This window comes from Anabrus simplex, chromosome 1, assembly GCF_040414725.1.
Source record: "Anabrus simplex isolate iqAnaSimp1 chromosome 1, ASM4041472v1, whole genome shotgun sequence".
Classification (NCBI taxonomy): domain Eukaryota; kingdom Metazoa; phylum Arthropoda; class Insecta; order Orthoptera; family Tettigoniidae; genus Anabrus; species Anabrus simplex.
The window spans coordinates 62,474,126-62,494,277 of NC_090265.1; positions in this window are offsets into that span (position 1 = coordinate 62,474,126).

Genomic DNA, 20,152 nt, shown 5'->3' on the forward strand with positions numbered 1-20,152 from the left:
GCAGAAATCAAGAGAAGCAAAAAGCATGCCTGGTGGAGTGGTACCTGCGAATCAGTCCTCCAAGAAAGACACAATGCGTGGAAACAGTACTACTCTACGAAATCAGAAAATGATTGGGAAACCTACAAAACCCAACGTGCCCAAGCAGCTAGGGTGTTCAGAACTGAGAAACGTGAATACGAAAAATCTCTCATTGAAAATATAGAACAAAACTTTAGGAAGAATAAAAGCAGAGAGTACTACAGAGCCTTCAAACGCAAACTCACTGGCTATAAACCACCATCTCTATGCTTTGAGCGAAAGGACGGCACACTGGCGACGTCAAATGAATAAAATTGCAGCATTCTGGCAGACTACTTCAAGAATTTACTTAATTGCTCTAAACCGCAAAACCCCATTGAGACCAAGGATCCCTTACTCAGGTACCCAGATTCCAGACCACCCGACAGAGATGAAATCAAGCGCCACATTGCCCGTCTCAAAAATAACAAAGCGCCGGGGGAAGACTCAGTAGTAGCAGAACTATGGAAATACGCCCCAGAGGAATCACTTGATATCTTGCAAAAGCAAATAGAAGAAATTTGGAAAAAGGAGACCCTACCCAAAGATTGGAAAATAGCTTTGATTCATCCATAACACAAAAAAGGCAGCATGAAGAACATCAACAACTACAGAGGAATATCTTTGCTACCCGTGACTTACAAAATTCTATCACTTGACACCCTGGAGCGTTTAGAAGCACAAGTCGAACATCGAATAGGTGAATACCAAGGAGGGTTCAGAAAAGGTCGCACAACAGCCGAACAGATCCAAAATCTCAAAACGATCATCAGATATTGTACACTAAAATCCAAGCAGTATGTGTCTGTCTTTGTGGACTTCAAGAAAGCGTACGACTCCATTGACCGGGAAGTCCTGCTAAACATCTTAAATGAATTTGGAGTTGACTTGAAACTGCTGGCATTAATTAGAGCCACACTGACCGATATAAAATCTAAGGTGAAGTTCCACGGATGTCTCTCGCATTCCTTTGACATCAAAACAGGAGTCCGACAAGGTGATGGGCTATCCCGGATTCTCTTCAACTGCGTTCTTGAAAAGATCTTCAGAACCCTGCGGGTGAGATTACAGGAAACCAACTACAGTCCATTAAGAATAGGAACCAAATCCAAGGGGATCACAACAGACTGTTTAACATTTGCCGATGATATTGCTGTTCTCTCAAACGACATAGAAACCGCTAGAGCTCAAGTTGAAATTTTAAAGGAAATTGCCGAACAAACTGGTCTGCAGATATCGTTTGAGAAAACAGAAGTAATGACCAACATCAAATAGTCTCCACCAAAACTCCATACAAAATACAGGGACATCACCCGAGTAGACAGATTCAAATAACTGGGTGAGATCATCATGAAGAATGGACTGGACAAAGAAGCCCTTCAGGAGCGAGTACGCAAATTGGAAATAGCCTACCAAACATCCCGCACAATCTACAACAAAAAATGCCTTTCTCAAAACACCAAGATACGTCAGTATGAAACAGTTCTGAAGCCAGTAGTTCTATATGCAACCGAAACCCTATCTCTAAATGCCAACAAAGTACTCCTTGAAGAACGGGAGAAAAAAGAGCGCAAAATTGTGAGAGGAATCTTGGGATCAAAGTACAGAAATGGAATCCATCAAAAGAGTTCCAACCAGGAAGTCTACAGCAAAATAGAGAAAATTACCGACACAATCAGAAAAGGACGGACACGATTTTACGGTCATCTGAAAAGAATGGACGGAAGAAAGTTAACTAAAGAAATCTTTCACTTTTTTTATTCAAACCCCAAAACCACAATTCCCTGGTTTAGAAATACCAAAGAAGACCTGCAAATGCTACATATCTCACCTGAAGACGCCCTTAACAGAGATCGCTTCCGCAAGAAAACATTGACGAACGGGCTAAACCGAGACGACTAACCGAAGAGAAGAAACGGTTCCCCTTGGACAGAGGAGCGTAAGCAGGTCCACTCACAAAGAATGAGGGAAATTTGGGCTCTAAAGAAGGTCAAGTTCAGTGTCAAACAGTAGCGGCTCGCTCTAAAGGGCAGAGGGGCACGTGCCTCACCAGCTAAGTATCTCTTAATGCATTGTTTTACAAGTACTGGCAATTTGAATGATGATACATTCAGTTTTGATATTAGGCGTCGCATGCAGCTAGTGCGTCAATGTTTTCATCAGACACGTACTTTGCTTCCTCCGGCGGGCTCTACGCTGGCCGCTGTTGACTCTTTCTTAGGTAATTTTCGTTCGCGCACGCGTAGAAGTAACTATTTTTTAACATACACTGAATGGGAGATTGGGTCATTGGCGAAGCCAGCCCGCTACGATTCCGAAAATACCCGAAGGCTTATCGCGCCGAGCAGAACATCCGTTTCAAATTCGTGTTCCAAGTCTGTCATCTGCGGTCTGATAAACGTGCTCTACTGGCTAATGAAATTAGTCAGTATCCTATCTCGTAATATTTACTGTGATGTCGTTATAAGTAAATCTGTTGTATGTTGTGTGCGGATATATAGAATCCCTATGAAGAGTCGCAATAGGTATATCACACATGTGTGATTAACCTCTAGACTACGTACAATGAATTCTGTGAGTAATAGGTTAAGTAGACCTTTTTCTCAACTGTCCCTAACGGAAAAGACGGAGGTAAAGACACTCAGTCGACCAACACCTCATTTACAACTAGAAGAAGTCGGACAATATAACGGGCGCGAATATCTTTCTTTTTTTTTTTTTTGCTTTACGTCGCATCGACACAGATAGATCTTATGGCGACGATAGGACAGGAAATGCCTAGGAGTGGGAAGGAAGCAGCCATGGCCTTAATTAAGGTACAGTCCCAGCATTTTCCTGGTATGAAAATGGGAGACCACGGAAAACCATCTTCAGGTCTGCTGACGGTGGGGTTCGAACCCACTATCTCCCGGATGCAAGCTCATAGCTGCGCGACCCTAACCGCATGGCCAACTCGCCCAGTGGCGCGAATATCGACATAGATTCCAGCCAGGACTGTATGCAGAATACGAGTGGTTGTGTGGCTGTGATTCAAGGAATGCATTTTTCTGTTTTCCGTGCATGTTATTCGGACATGACCTGACGTGGACGAAAACCCGAGTAACCGATCTCAAACACTAAGGAAAAAAGTTAAAAATCACGAAAGTTCCTGCCAACATATCAATTCATGCTTGGAATTAGCTGTTCTAGAGTAGGGAAAGTTAATATAGTGACTCAACCGGGCCTGCTTATTGCCAATCCATTTAGAAACACAATGATCAAGTTAGGAAAAATAGGCACATATTACGCAGAATTATTCAGTGCATAAAATTCTGTGGCGTATTTGAAGAGGTACTCCGTGGCCATGATGAGACGGAAAATTCTCTAAATCCTAAAATTTTCAAAGGTCTCATTTATTTACAGCTGAAATAGTCGTTGCTATGAAAGAACACCTGGCGAAAGCTTCTGTATTTATAGGTACGACAAAGACCATTCGGAACAAGCTTCTCAACTGTATGATGAATGTGTGTAGGGAATTTTTTTTTTCAGGAATCGGGGAATCCCAATTCGTTCCAATAGAAGCAGATGAAACAACGGATGTATCAAACAAATGCGAAGTGGTACTTGTTTTTCGATATGCATTAGAGGATCACGTCCATGAAAGGTTTTGGGAGTTCGTGAATCCAACCGACAGGACAGCCGATGGATTGAGTCAGTGTCTGTTAGAAAAAATTAATCCCATATTGAGGGACACACCACATAAACTTATTTGTGGAAGGACAGGAGGTATGCAGGCGAAATTGAAAGTACACTACCCTAATACATATTTCGTTCATTGTTATGGACACCAATTAAATTTGACAATGCAGAAGGCTTGTTCGTACGATCCCAAAGTCAAATTATTTTTATGTAACCTGACCGCAAATCCAACTTCTTTTTACAACTCGTCTCACAGAAGTGACCTCTTAAATGAAATAATGAAGACTAGACTCCCTCGGACAATCACAACTCGTTGGAACTACAACATTCGTACGGTGAATGTAGTTTACGAGAATAGAGAGAAACTGATTGAGTGCTTTCGTAGAATAGAAGAAGAAGGCAAAACGTCTATTAGCGTAAATGAAGCCAGTGGACTACGCCGTGCTCATGAGGATACCAGACTCATGTTCTGGTTGTCTGTTTTTCACAAATTAATGCCGCATTTTGACATAATGTACAATCAGCTACAAAAACGCCAAACAGATTCAATCCAAATAAAAAAGGCTATTTCTGACTTCGCAAAGTGTGTAACACAACAACGTGAAGAAATAGATACAATTGCATGTGATCTCACGGACTACAATAATTCCGATAAAAGACGTAGAGAAGTGAAATAAGGACCATTGCAGCGAAGGAAGTTTGTGACGTTGTAATGAACCAGGTGCATGATAGGTTTGCATTTACTGGGTATATTGCAGCTGAAAACAGTACTGTACTCCGATTCATTTGACATATTCTCTATAAACGTTCCAGAAAATGTGTTAAATTCTACTGTGTGACACATTCCAATGTTCCAGAAAGAAAGGCCAAAGAGGGAATTAGAAGTGATTTATAAACGGACAGATTTCAGGCAAGTAAAAGGAGCTCTACCACTCCTCGCTTTTATTTTAGAAAATAATGTCAAATCAACGTTCAAAGAAACGCTAAAGCTTTTCAGGATAATTGTGACAACATCCATGTCCACAGCCGACACTGGCTCGTATTAAGACATTTCTACGCAGTATAATGACCGAAGAACGACTGTCTGCTCTGGCAATGATTTCTATTGCGAAAGACCTCATTTACGATACGCCTGCCTTTGAAGATAAAGTCATTTCTAAGTTTGTGGATTTACGGCGTATTAGAACGGAATTTGGCTTTAAATAAAGGAATAACACTGCCATCATCGAACACTGCACAGGCCCTACCGCATTCTTCATTTGTATGGCCAGGGCGAGTAGACTGTATTTCATTTGTCCTGTAGACTCAATAGTAGGCCTATCAGTCGGTACAGTAATTTGGATGGACTCAGTGGCGTATACTGAGGGCTACCAAGGCTATCAGTGAAGCCCAAACCTCAAATGCGAGGGATGGAAATCTAAAGCACATTATATTGTAAGCATCTGACACATTGCTCCATTTGCAAACATTGAAAGCAATGAGAAAACACGTCGCACGTATTTCTGAGAACAAGGCTTCGGAGACTGATATTGCAGCCCAGACTCTCGCCCCCTTCCCATCGACTAGCCTCACTCGGCTTGCTGCTGTTTGCCTACAGGCGCGGGGACCGGCGGAAGATAGCTGTGCTAGGCTTCGGTCCGTCAGATCGCCACTGCTATCACCATGCCTTACTCATCGTGCATACTTCCTCAATTCATCCTTCTGTCTTAAATATACAGATAACGGAGTGCTGGTATTTCACTCCTGTTTACTTCTACATCCTTGTAGGAAGACACTGCAGGGCTGCTGTTATAGGAGTAATATAGTTTACTTTTTATTGGTAGATCTGCTAAAATGAAACGCGATCTTTCAGGTTTAATGTTCACTTTTGTTGATTGGAATCGAACCCGTGATCATGGGTCGGACACCACCACTCCACTGATCTTCCGAGGAAGATAATTAACCATTGAACAATGGGTACGACCGCTGTAAAATTCAACATTGTTATTTAACGATAATAATAATAATAATAATAATAATAATAATAATAATAATAATAATAATAATAATAATAATAATAATAATAATAATAATAATAATAATATTAATAATAATAATAATAATAATAATAATAATGGTGCATGGCATCTACATAGGCTTGGTGGTGACCTAATAAGGATAAAATGAATGGTGAAGACGTCATAAACACCCAGTTCCCAAGCCAGGGGAATTAACAGTATGACGGGGTTGATTCTGAAAATTGAACCGGGGCCGTCGGACCAAAGGTAAGCATTCTATCCATTTAGCCTCAAAGCTGGACTTCAATTTGCTAAACCTTAGGCTTGTAAGTTTTCCAAGTCGCTGACTAAATTTACAAACATATATATAAAACTGCATTTAACTTGAAAAATCTGTATATCTGCATTTAAAATGGAAATTATGAAAATCAACATTCATTAAATAAAATACACACTCGTCGTACCTTGTACTCACACCCACCTGTTACCTGCTTACTTACACATACGTTATTTGAAGGGCGCCAGCTGTCACTCAGTACAGCAATAATAGAATGAGACTCTTGACCATCTCTAGGGTGTGGGGTAATAAGCTTACTGTTGACAACATACCATATAAGTTCTGGGAAAAGGAGATTGGCGTTCGGTTTCCCCATTGATTTTGAGGTTAAAATATTTTACTGTAATTGAAATAAAACTATGAATTCGTTTGATAGAACAATATATATTCTTTAAATAATATATCAAAAAATAGTGAGTCTTGTTGCGATAAAACAGATGAGAATATGAAATTATGACATTGCAACTGAAAGAAACTAGGCATGAATTTGAATTCTTCTTGACCGGACATTTAACAATTTATACGAAATATTTCCCTCACTGATTCACTTGACTGTACCTTCAACACTTTGAGTGTAATTACGACGTAATCCATTGCTCTGGTGTTTACTGTAGATGTGTCACGCCTAACGTGGTGATACATCCTTGTGACTGCTTCTTCTCCATCTCATCTGACTTCTTTGTAAGTCAGTATGGTATGACCTCTTGGCAGGTCCAGGGTTGCCCTCTCTGACTCCTTGGTAAGCCTTGCGTCCGCGTCTTCCACTAAGTGACGGACCAACCATTTGGTCTCACTCTCTCAATGACCAATAATTAATGGCTCACTGAGTCTTCTCCATCTCTCGTTCACTGACCAACTAAGGCCTCTTGATCTAGTAGACTACTTCACTGTACTGCATCCGTATAAGTAATGACTGCCGCTACAATATGCATCCACCTTATATAGACGTTGGTTGACACCAGTACGTAATCTCCAGCAATAACAATGACATACTCCCACCTACGCGACAGATATTACACACAGTGGTGAAATAGCCCCGGGCCGGCCGACTCTCTGAGCGCATATCTAAATAAATACGATGACATAGCCATGGAGTGGCGATGACTTGGCAGAATCGCCAACAATATTGCACAATGCACCAACGTCACACCCAATCTCTGATATATACAACAATTCTCACTGTACAGATATTGAGTGTTATTCTACACATACGTATATATGCATACATCTAAGTACAATCTTGCAAGCAACAGGCAATTGCAAAATCGAATTAAATAAGACTGATAATTACAATAATAGTAACAATATCACAGATAACATAATAATAATACTGACATAATACTAATAATAATAATAATAATAATAATAATAATAATAATAATAATAATAATAATAATAATACAGATATCATCTTGTAACGGGATTTGAACCGTTACAATTCGCCTCCCTCATAAATAAATCGAAGAACAAAGAATCGATTGATTTATGAACAAAATTATATATATAACACTGACACAGATAAACACTTTAAATGAGTATACAACAATAATTTTCTTTTTTTAACATCCATACATTTTATAATACATCACAAATATGAGAATTTTTCTCGCACATTGCCATCGTAGATAATTGTTCAGTGTCCCATTCTCATACAATACATAAGAGCATAGCCCTTAATTTAACACACACAAATAATTTTAAATGATTACGCTACATTCTTCTTTTTTTAACATATCAAAACTTTTTGTGAAATATCACTTATATGAGAACTTTTCTCGCATATTGTTATCGTAGATAACTGTCCAATGTCCTGTTCTCCGTTTTTTTGTCACACAGTACATGACAATGTAGCACTTATTCTTCCAATACACCAATACGACACTTGGTTCACACGCATATCGCAGATGTTAGTTTTATTTTGCCAGTTTCTCACAACATTTAATCATCTTACTCTTATTTCAACAAATCTCACGCGAAGTACTTCTTTACATATATAATACTATAGATAGCGACAATATCCCCCTCCTGATCTTTATAAGAATATGCACACTCCCCGATACGGTTCACAATAGTGAAATACCCCTGATAAAAAATAACTTCAACATATTTCCCTCCTCTGCAGATGATGAAATGGAACTGTGATTAGCACCCTGTCACTCAAACTGAATCAATTTTGCCCTCATTAATTTACAAATCAATAAATCACATCCTTCTTGGCAACAATAATTAAAGAATCAACACTATGTCTACAAGATGGTTCAATTATACCGTAATCCAGCATAATGTTTATTTGTTCTTAGACTTCCCTAGCACATTTAAATTGAATGGGGTACTTACCTCCCACAAACGATCTATGGTCATATACTACAAATTTATGTTCATATACGTGTTCTTCCTCACTTACCACTAAATATCTCTCGATGCTTACCTAACATCGAACACAATTACTCCTCCTGTAATTCACTCAAATTACCTCACGTCACTGCCTCATACCGACTATCCCTCGGATACTGGTCGTACAGGCACGTAACACACCCAACAAAACATTTCCTCTCACTAGGAACAACTTCACTTACCTCTCATATCTTTCAAAGAACACACGTCACCAACACACTTACCTCAGACCATCATAATTAACACGTACTTCTTTGCTAGTTTCCTCACAGAACAAACACACACTACCTAAATTAAAGTCTACTCTACCTCCATAATTTGCAACCAAGTCAGCTCCTAAAACAACTGAATACACAAGTTCTGGTACAACAAGGCGTGGCTGAAACTTACAATTATCTTCAATTGACTGGTACCGCTATCTTATTTACTCACTGTGACTTTCCCAACAGCTGTTATAAAATAGTACCTTCTTCACAACACAATTTCCATCATTGGAGTTACTATCTCACTACTTACATCATATTCTCAGTATTATAAGTACTTACATCACTTAACAGAACTCTTCTTACGTCTAACTTACTGCTACCATTAATTACTGCATGATCTACGACTACGGCACTATTTAAATATCTCACTTAACATTACTTAGGTCACAATCACACTGTACTCTTAAATCTACTTTCACTACATAACTACTTATACTACGTACCTGTTCATCTACTACCTTCAGACTGTTCACTTAATTTACCCGATTCCCTGTGAATCTGCAATACTCTGGCTTGATAACGACACCTTGATAACATTCATATTGAGACTATCATAATCCCTCTGATAACTCAAATCCGTACGCCTCCCATCTTCCGATTCTCTCTGATTACTCTTCTGAACCTCTCTCTCATAACTCAAATCCATACGCCTCCCATCTTCCGATTCTCTCTGATTACTCCTCTGATACTCTCTCTCACAACTCAAATTCATACGCCTCCCATCTTCCAATTCTCTCTGATTACTCTTCCGACCACTATCACCATCAACACAACTATTAATCCTCTGCGGATCATGATCACTACCTCTTCTCTGATACATGGCTAACATTTTTCCCCCTCTCTCTACTATAATACTTTTACCAGACCTCATGCGTTCTCTCTCACGCGCGCGCCCTTCCACACATTCCTTCCAAAGCCTGTCAATGAAATTTTCTCTAAATTCTCCCAAATTAGACACATTATTCCAGTACACTCGAAACCATATTTTACTTTCACCGATAAAAACATTGGACAAAACTTCCAGCACGTATTCCCATTCAATAACATTATTCCTCAACTTCCTTGCAAATCTTTTCTCAACTACTTTTACCAATTCTATAGTACTGAACTGTTTTCCAGAAAACTTGGTTAAATCACGATCCCTACTGAACAAACCACTCGCTATTATCACCTCACCCGCCGACTCACCTGCAAATTCCTGCGTCACTCCCTGGCAGTTCACAACTTCTTCTTCTTCTTCCTCCGCTGCTCTCTCAGCATTTTCTTCCACTATTCTCACGTCTTCCTGCAATTCTTCCTCTCTATTTCTCACCTGCTGTGATAGCGTTTCCTGTTCGTTCCGTAGTTCAGTGACCTCCACAAGTTTGCTTTCAATTTGTTCATTTCTACTAATCTGTTCTCTCGTATCTTCCCTAACTGCATTGCAAATCTTGTCCAATCTTTTCTCGACTACCTCATGAATTTCTTCCCGATTACTCGAAATCTTATTACTTAACTTTAAGATATTCTCTGTACAAGTTCCTTTGACATGTTCAATTTGAGTATGAAGCTCGCTCCGACTCGACTCCATTTCTTCCCTAAGGTCAACACACACTTTATTTAACTTATTTTCTAACTTAGATATATGACTAGTTACCTCTACTATCTTAGTATCTATTTTATAATTTAGTGATTCACTTAAAGCATCTATTTTCTCATTGGTCACATTAAAATTTTCTTTATTACTGCCAATTAATTCTTCCATTTGCTCCTTATTATTTTCATTATTATTACTAATTAATTCTTTTATCTCTTTCATCTCTTTCTTATTATTTTCACTACTAGTATCAATCATTTTCTTACAGTTTTCATTATTAGTATCAATCTTTTCCTCCATTCTTTTCTGACTTTCATTACTACTAATTATTGTGGCCATCAGTAAGGAAAATTGATCTTGGTTCATCCCCCCTGGGACTTCCTTCTGTTTCTGTGTGCTTCTCAATTTCTGCACTTTCCTGAATTACCTCAGAACCTTCCATCGTGCTCACCTGCTCCCTATTTTCAATCTCACCTTGGATGTCCGCAGAAGCAATGACCTCGTTGTCACATGACTTGTTATTGTCTTCCTTGTCCATCTTTGGTTCACTAGTGATAGTACGCGATCTCAAATTAATTTCCCTCTTCAAATCCCTTGACATATCCCCAAAATACAAATATATATCACAAAATTATAGTCCTGAAATTTACCGGTAATAATTCCGTTGGCTTAAATGTGCATACTCTTCCCAAATGAACCTATGATATGCTGTCATTCAGAACAGATTCTGAATTTATTCGAGTCCCACGTTGCGTCGACACATTGAAAGTTTTCCAAGTCGCTGACTAAATTTACAAACATATATATAAAACTGCATTTAACTTGAAAAATCTGTATATCTGCATTTAAAATGGAAATTATGAAAATCAACATTCATTAAATAAAATACACACTCGTCGTACCTTGTACTCACACCCACCTGTTACCTGCTTACTTACACATACGTTATTTGAAGGGCGCCAGCTGTCACTCAGTACAGCAATAATAGAATGAGACTCTTGACCATCTCTAGGGTGTGGGGTAATAAGCTTACTGTTGACAACATACCATATAAGTTCTGGGAAAAGGAGATTGGCGTTCGGTTTCCCCATTGATTTTGAGGTTAAAATATTTTACTGTAATTGAAATAAAACTATGAATTCGTTTGATAGAACAATATATATTCTTTAAATAATATATCAAAAATAGTGAGTCTTGTTGCGATAAAACAGATGAGAATATGAAATTATGACATTGCAACTGAAAGAAACTAGGCATGAATTTGAATTCTTCTTGACCGGACATTTAACAATTTATACGAAATATTTCCCTCACTGATTCACTTGACTGTACCTTCAACACTTTGAGTGTAATTACGACGTAATCCATTGCTCTGGTGTTTACTGTAGATGTGTCACGCCTAACGTGGTGATACATCCTTGTGACTGCTTCTTCTCCATCTCATCTGACTTCTTTGTAAGTCAGTATGGTATGACCTCTTGGCAGGTCCAGGGTTGCCCTCTCTGACTCCTTGGTAAGCCTTGCGTCCGCGTCTTCCACTAAGTGACGGACCAACCATTTGGTCTCACTCTCTCGATGACCAATAATTAATGGCTCACTGAGTCTTCTCCATCTCTCGTTCACTGACCAACTAAGGCCTCTTGATCTAGTAGACTACTTCACTGTACTGCATCCGTATAAGTAATGACTGCCGCTACAATATGCATCCACCTTATATAGACGTTGGTTGACACCAGTACGTAATCTCCAGCAATAACAATGACATACTCCCACCTACGCGACAGATATTACACACAGTGGTGAAATAGCCCCGGGCCGGCCGACTCTCTGAGCGCATATCTAAATAAATACGATGACATAGCCATGGAGTGGCGATGACTTGGCAGAATCGCCAACAATATTGCACAATGCACCAACGTCACACCCAATCTCTGATATATACAACAATTCTCACTGTACAGATATTGAGTGTTATTCTACACATACGTATATATGCATACATCTAAGTACAATCTTGCAAGCAACAGGCAATTGCAAAATCGAATTAAATAAGACTGATAATTACAATAATAGTAACAATATCACAGATAACATAATAATAATACTGACATAATAATAATAATAATAATAATAATAATAATAATAATAATAATAATAATACAGATAAAAGAATAAAATAATAAAAATACAGATATCATCTTGTAACGGGATTTGAACCGTTACAGGCTACCAACTCGATTGATCAGCTGGTGAGTATTGGCGGTGGCAGAGGCCAGGGCAGTAGCTTGTGAAGCAGCCTTAACAACACAACGCGTAGCTCCGTTGGCTGTTGGCTGCAGCTCCAAATGCTTAAGGCTTGATGTTCCCTAATCCAATTATCGAAAAGGGGTAGCCTAAGTCTAGTGGTATCCCATGTCTTGATACCAGCATACGCCACTGGATGGACTTAAGAATTACGCGGGCATCCAACGGTAGTTCGATAATACATATAGAGCTGTGAATGTATTTCAGATAGCATTCAGTGACAGTACGTAGGCCTACATTTAAATATTTCAAGATACTTTAGTGACAGTAGTTACTGTACATTTAAACAATTCAAGATACTTGGGTGAGGTAAGAGTCTCGATCGCCGCCTTCTTCAAATGGACACCAACATTTCACTCCACATTTTCTCTTAAAATGAAGAAGATGACAGTGAAATAGGTGAGTAATGACCAAGTATTTAACATTGTATGATTTGTATCCGGGTATGCATTTGTTTGTTGTGTGTGCTTGGTAATAACGTAAATTTGTAAAAAAAAGTAGTGCCCCTCCACCAGTCCCCTTCAGCAGCCGCTGCTGGTGTCAAATGCAACAAGACTTAACGTGGTCCTTGATGCCCCGAGCGAATTATATAATAATAATAATAATAATAATAATAATAATAATAATAATAATAATAATAATAATAGTAATAATAATAATAATAATAATAATAATAATAATAATAATAATAATAATAATAATAATAATAATAATAATAATAATCAAAGATCTGATGCAGCTTGGTATTTCAGACCAAGAAATTCATGACAGGAGCACATTCAGAAGATTGGTAAACAACTATCAAGGTTTCCAAATGGCATCAACTTCCAGAAAACGGAAAGGACCTTTGTCTGAAGAGCATAAACAGGCACTCGTCGCTGGGCTTAGAAGATACTGGCAGGAAGTCAAAGCCGGAACAAGAACAAGACCTAGACACTGAAATGAAGTTGGTTGTTACCACGCAGTCCATAGAGGCTCAACTCGATGTATAAATAAATAATAATAATCTTTCTTTCGTTCTGTTTTTCTTAATCTGTTTACCTTCCAGGGGTTTTCCCTCGGACTCAGCGAGGGATCCCACCTCTACCGCCTCAAGGGCAGTGTCCTGGAGCACGAGACTTTTGAGTTGGGGATGGAACTGGGGAGGAGGACCAGAACATCGCCTAGGTGGCCTCACATGCTATGCTGAACAGAGGCCTTGTGGGGGATAGGAAGATTGGAAGGGATAGACAAGGAAGAGGGAAGGAAGCGGCCGTGGCCTTAAGTTAGGTATCATCCCGGCATTTTCCTGGAGGAGAAGTGGAAAACCACAAATAAACCCTTCGAAGATGGCTGAGGAGGGAATCGAACGCCCCTCTACTCAGTTGACCTCCCGAGGTTGAGTGGACCCCGTTCCAGCCCTCGTACAACTTTTCAAATTTCGTGGTAGAGCCGGGAATCGAACCCGGGCCTCCGAGGGTGGCAGATAATCATGCTAACCTCTACACCACAGAGGCGGACATATAATAATAATAATAATAATAATAATAATAATAATAATAATAATAATAATAATAATAATAATAATAATAATAATAATAATAATAATAATAATAATAATATCTTTACGTCCCACTAACTACACTGACATAGCAAATGCAACACCAAGAAGGAGTGGTCAGAACTTTATGCCAATTGCAGGGTAGACTGACGTCACTGAGGTATGCTCATGATGTGAAATGCGCCGCTGTGGTGCGCACGTAGCGAACGATAAATGGGACACGGCGTTGGCGAATGGCCCACTTCGTACCGTGATTTCTCAGCCGACAGTCATTGTAGAACGTGTTGTCGTGTGCCACAGGACACGTGTATAGCTAAGAATGCGAGGCCGCCGTCAACGGAGGCATTTCCAGCAGACAGACGACTTTACGAGGGGTATGGTGATCGGGCTGAGAAGGGCAGGTTGGTCGCTTCGTCAAATCGCAGCCGATACCCATAGGGATGTGTCCACGGTGCAGCGCCTGTGGCGAAGATGGTTGGCGCAGGGACATGTGGCACGTGCGAGGGGGCGAGGGGTCCAGGCGCAGCCCGAGTGACGTCAGCACGCGAGGATCGGCGCATCCGCCGCCAAGCGGTGGCAGCCCCGCACGCCACGTCAACCGCCATTCTTCAGCATGTGCAAGACACCCTGGCTGTTCCAATATCGACCAGAACAATTTCCCGTCGATTGGTTGAAGGAGGCCTGCACTCCCGGCGTCCGCTCAGAAGACTACCATTGACTCCACAGCATAGACGTGCACGCCTGGCATGGTGCCGGGCTAGAGCGACTTGGATGAGGGAATGGCGGAACGTCGTGTTCTCCGATGAGTCACGCTTCTGTTCTGTCAGTGATAGTCACCGCAGACGAGTGTGGCGTCGGCGTGGAGAAACGTCAAATCCGGCAGTAACTGTGGAGCGCCCTACCGCTAGACAACGCGGCATCATGGTTTGGGGCGCTATTGCGTATGATTCCACGTCACCTCTAGTGCGTATTCAAGGCACGTTAAATGCCCACCGCTACGTGCAGCATGTGCTGCGGCCAGTGGCACTCCCGTACCTTCAGGGGCTGCCCAATGCTCTGTTTCAGCAGGATAATGCCCGCCCACACACTGCTCGCATCTCCCAACAGGCTCTACGAGGTGTACAGATGCTTCCGTGGCCAGCGTACTCTCCGGATCTCTCACCAATCGAACACGTGTGGGATCTCATTGGACGCCGTTTGCAAACTCTGCCCCAGCCTCGTACGGACGACCAACTGTGGCAAATGGTTGACAGAGAATGGAGAACCATCCCTCAGGACACCATCCGCACTCTTATTGACTCTGTACCTCGACGTGTTTCTGCGTGCATCGCCGCTCGCGGTGGACCTACATCCTACTGAGTCGATGCCGTGCGCATTGTGTAACCTGCATATCGGTTTGAAATAAACATCAATTATTCGTCCGTGTCGTCTCTGTTTTTTCCCCAACTTTCATCCCTTTCGAACCACTCCTTCTTGGTGTTGCATTTGCTCTGTCAGTCAGTGTACTAACGAGTGCGACATAATCTTTGGCTTTCGTTAAACACTCAGCTAAATATACGCCTCGTTTTATTTCCTGTCGCTCTATTAAGCCTTCGGCTGATTGTTTATCTATCTCTATAGACACGATTTTCTCCACTCTTGGTTCGAGTACTACCCACATATCGCCTTTTTCCACCCAGTGGATATCGTTTACCTGCTATGACAGCATAGCCTTCCTTATAATTTAGGACGCTGCCTCTTAACACGTCGTTTCCAATTATAGCGTCCTGTTTCAAGTTAAAGTCACTATCCACTTCATGAAAGTCCGGGCACCTACCAACAACGGGGATTCGGACCTTTCCTTTGGTTTGCTTCGAATCTTTCGTTATTCCTCTTAATTTCAAAATTTCCTTGCGGTTAACCCAAGCACCGTAAGGAACACTACCTTCCTTAATAAGAGAGACATGACTTCCTGCATCGATTAAAAATCTTAAGGCATCCTTACGCCCGGCTACCGTTATTAGTACGGTACCTTCTTCATGCTGTCCAACCTTACTGGGACTGATGGTCTTCGGGGAGGTCTTAAGCGTCCCTGACTTGTATTCCCTGCCTAGTTTAAAGCCTCTCTTTCAGTATTGAACCACCACTCTTTGGCTGAATGCGACCATCTCTCACAGATTCTACACCACGCCTTTTCGCGTGATTTGTCACAGGATTTATTATTATTACTGTTAACATTCTGAATATTCCTAGTTCGACTCCTAGGCAAGAACTCTGTCCTGCTTTTGGGCTCACTATCGCATCTGGTGCGACACTGCCACTGTAGGTGGCCAACCTTGCCGCAAGCATAACAACGCGTGGACTCTGACTTCGGGTCTCTACGTGGGCACTCTGCCTTCTTGTGCCCTCTTTCATTGCACTTAAAGCACTTCAATCCCATATTATTCGCGCGCTGTTGGTAACCAGAGGTGCGCACTATGTTCACCTTGTTACCTGCAACCTTATTTCGGTTCTGATTAGCTAATTCCTTTTTGCACTGCCCAATGGCTTGGCATTCCGCAATAATTACATTTTATCTCTCCCGTGGAGTTTCTTCGAGGATTAAGGGATTCCTTCGCCTTTGAGCCCTGATTTTTCTGCTTACAATCCCTAGCCATGTGTCCCTCCTTGTTACAATTAAAGCATATTAACATTACTTTGTTATAATGGGGAGATTTACCAGATTTTTGCGTCCCCTGCGCGGCCTTGCTCTGCCACCGAATTCTCGAGTGGCTTACCGGCTGGGTATGGGCGCCTTCTCTTCTAGAAGCCGTACTATTCCTGAGGAGTGCCTCTCTCTCCTTCTGGGAATTAATTAAGGCTTCTTCCTGTCTAGCAATGGCTACAGCTGCCTCAAAAGTCTGAGGACTACGATCCTGTAGCTTACCCTGTATTCGCGCCGTATGGATCCCCTGAATGAAAGCCGCTATCGCGATTTTCACTAGCATTCTGCGCTGTCCTGTACGATATTCTATCGGTTCATTTTCTAGGATAGCGTTTCGAAACATCAACGCTATTTCTTCAACCCTATGTGCCCATTCGACCACCGTCTCCTTCGGTCCTTGGCTTTTTTGGAACAATTGACACAAATAAAAGTCAAAAGTGCCCTGTTTTCCATAATATTCCCAAAGAGCGTCCTTAGCTCTTTCCCAATTGACTATATCACCTGTAGATAACAACTTTTCGCGAGCAGAACCCGTAAACTTTGTCAAAATATATTTAAAGATCAACGGTTGGTCCCTATCCTTAATCATACTCTGTGCGGCATCCACATTAGCAATAAACTCTCGTAATTGCTCTGGTTTAGCACCACTGAATTCATGACCAATTAACCGGTATCCCTCAGTAACTGACACGTATAAATGTCCATCTTGCGCTCCCCGCACTATCATAATCAGAAACATTATCTGGCACATCATTGGGTACATTGGAATCTGCCATATTTACAACACTTGTGGGTACTTACCACTGCCCGAATATCTGCTGTCTTCTCCTGGCATCCCGACGTTGAGCTCCTCCAGGGGCCTTGTGCCTGCTGCTGTTCCTCTGTCCTGATGTCCGCTGCCTCCTGCGTCGGCTGGAACGATAGGTCTCCCGTCTGCTACTCTGGACCGGATCTGCGAATCTTCTTGCTTGAGCTAGCCTCTTCTGCGGGGCTCTTAAAAAATCTGTCTCTTCACTGAGGCGGAATCGAAGCCAGTACCCTACATCTGCACACCAGTTAAGATTGGTAGTCTGTCGTGACACAGGTTTTGCCACGACGAGTAGTGATGAATAATCAGATTGTTTTCCCGAGCGGTAAGGATGTTTACTTCAAATGGCCTGGGTGATTCGCTACGTGTGAATGAGACGAAGTCCTCTGCTTCCCAAAACCTTCTTTAATTATAAACTGATGAATATATATATGTATAGTTACATACAGTAGTTACAACTTCTCCTCAAGTTCAAATATTAGAATATAGAAGACTTGGCGTGGTCGAAGTACCGTACTGAATATTCTAAGTCCAAACTCGGACCCTGTTATTATTATTATTATTATTATTATTATTATTATTATTATTATTATTATTATTATTATTATTATTATTATTATTATTATTATTATTATTATTATTATTATATAATTCGCTGGGGCCATCAAGGACCACGTTAAGTCCTATTGCATTTGACACTGAACTTGACCTTCTTTAGAGCCCAAATTTCCCTCATTCTTTGTGAGTGGGCCTGCTTACGCTCCTCTGTCCAAGGGGCACCATGTCTTCTCTTCGGTTGCTCGTCTCGGTTTAGCCCGTTCGTCAATATTTTCTTGCGGAAGAGATCTCTGTTAAGGGCGTCTTCAGCTGAGATATGAAGCATTTGCAGGTCTTCTTTGGTATTTCTAAACCAGGGAATTGTGGTTTTGAGGTTTGAATCAAAAAAGTGAACGATTTCCTTAGTTAAATTTCTTCCGTCCATTCTTTTCAGATGACCGGAAAATCGTGCCCGTCTTTTTCTGATTATGTCGGTAATTTTCTCTATTTTGCTGTAGACTTCCTTGTTGGATCTCTTCTGGTGGATTCCATTTCTATACTTTGATCCCAAGATTCCCCTCACAATTTTGCGTTCTCTTTTCTCCAGTTCTTCAAGGAGTCCTTTGTTGGCATTTAGAGACAGGGTTTCGGCTGCATATAGAACTACTGGCTTCAGAACTGTTTCATACTGACGTATCTTGGTGTTTTGGGAAAGGCATTTTTTGTTGTAGATTGTGCGGGATGTTTGGTAGGCTATTTCCAATTTGCGTACTCGCTCCTGAAGTGCTTCTTTGTCCAGTCCATTTTTCATGATGATCTCACTCAGGTATTTGAATTTGTCGACTCGGGTGATGCCCCGTATTTTGTATGGAGTTTTGGAGGAGCCTCTTTGATGTTAGTCATTACTTCTGTTTTCTCAAACGATATCTGCAGACCAGTTTGTTCGGCAATTTCCTTTAAAATTTCAACTTGAGCTCTAGCGGTTTCTATGTCGTTTGAGAGAACAGCAATATCATCGGCAAATGCTAAGCAGTCTGTTGCGATCCCCTTGGATTTGGTTCCTATTCTCAATGGACTGTAGTTGGTTTCCTGTAATCTCACCCGCCAGGTTCTGATGATCTTTTCAAGAACACCTTGTCGGACTCCTGTTTTGATGTCAAAGGAATGCGAGAGACATCCGTGGAACTTCACCTTGGATTTTGTATCGGTCAGGGTGGCTCTAATTAATGCCAGCAGTTTCAAATCAATTCCAAATTCATTTAAGATGTTTAGCAGGACTTCCCGGTCAATGCAGTCGTACGCTTTCTTAAAGTCCACAAAGACAGACACATACTGCTTGGACCTTAGTGTACAATATCTGATGATCGTTTTGAGATTTTGGATCTGTTCAGATGTTGAGCGACCTTTTCTGAACCCTCCTTGGTATTCACCTATTTGATGTTCGACTTGTGCTTCCAAACGCTCCAGGATGGCAAGTGATAGAATTTTGTAAGTCACGGGTAGCAAATATATTCCTCTGTAGTTGTTGATGTTCTTCATGCTGCCTTTTTGTGTAATGGATGGATCAAAGCTATTTTCCAATCTTCGTGTAGGGTCTCCTTGTTCCAAATTTCTTCTATTTGCTTTTGCAAGATATCAAGTGATTCCTCTGGGGCATATTTCCATAGTTCTGCTACTACTGAGTCTTCCCCCGGCGCTTTGTTATTTTTGAGACGGGCAATGTGGCGCTTGATTTCATCTCTGTCTGGTGGTCTGGAATCTGGGTACCTGAGTAAGGGTTCCCTGGTCTCGATGGGGCTTTGCGGTTTAGAGCAATTAAGTAAATTCTTGAAGTAATCTGCCAGAATGCTGCAATTTTATTCATTTGACGTCGCCAGTGTGCCGTCCTTTCGCTCAGAGCATAGAGATGGTGGTTTATAGCCAGTGAGTTTGCGTTTGAAGGCTCTGTAGTACTCTCTGCTTTCATTCTTCC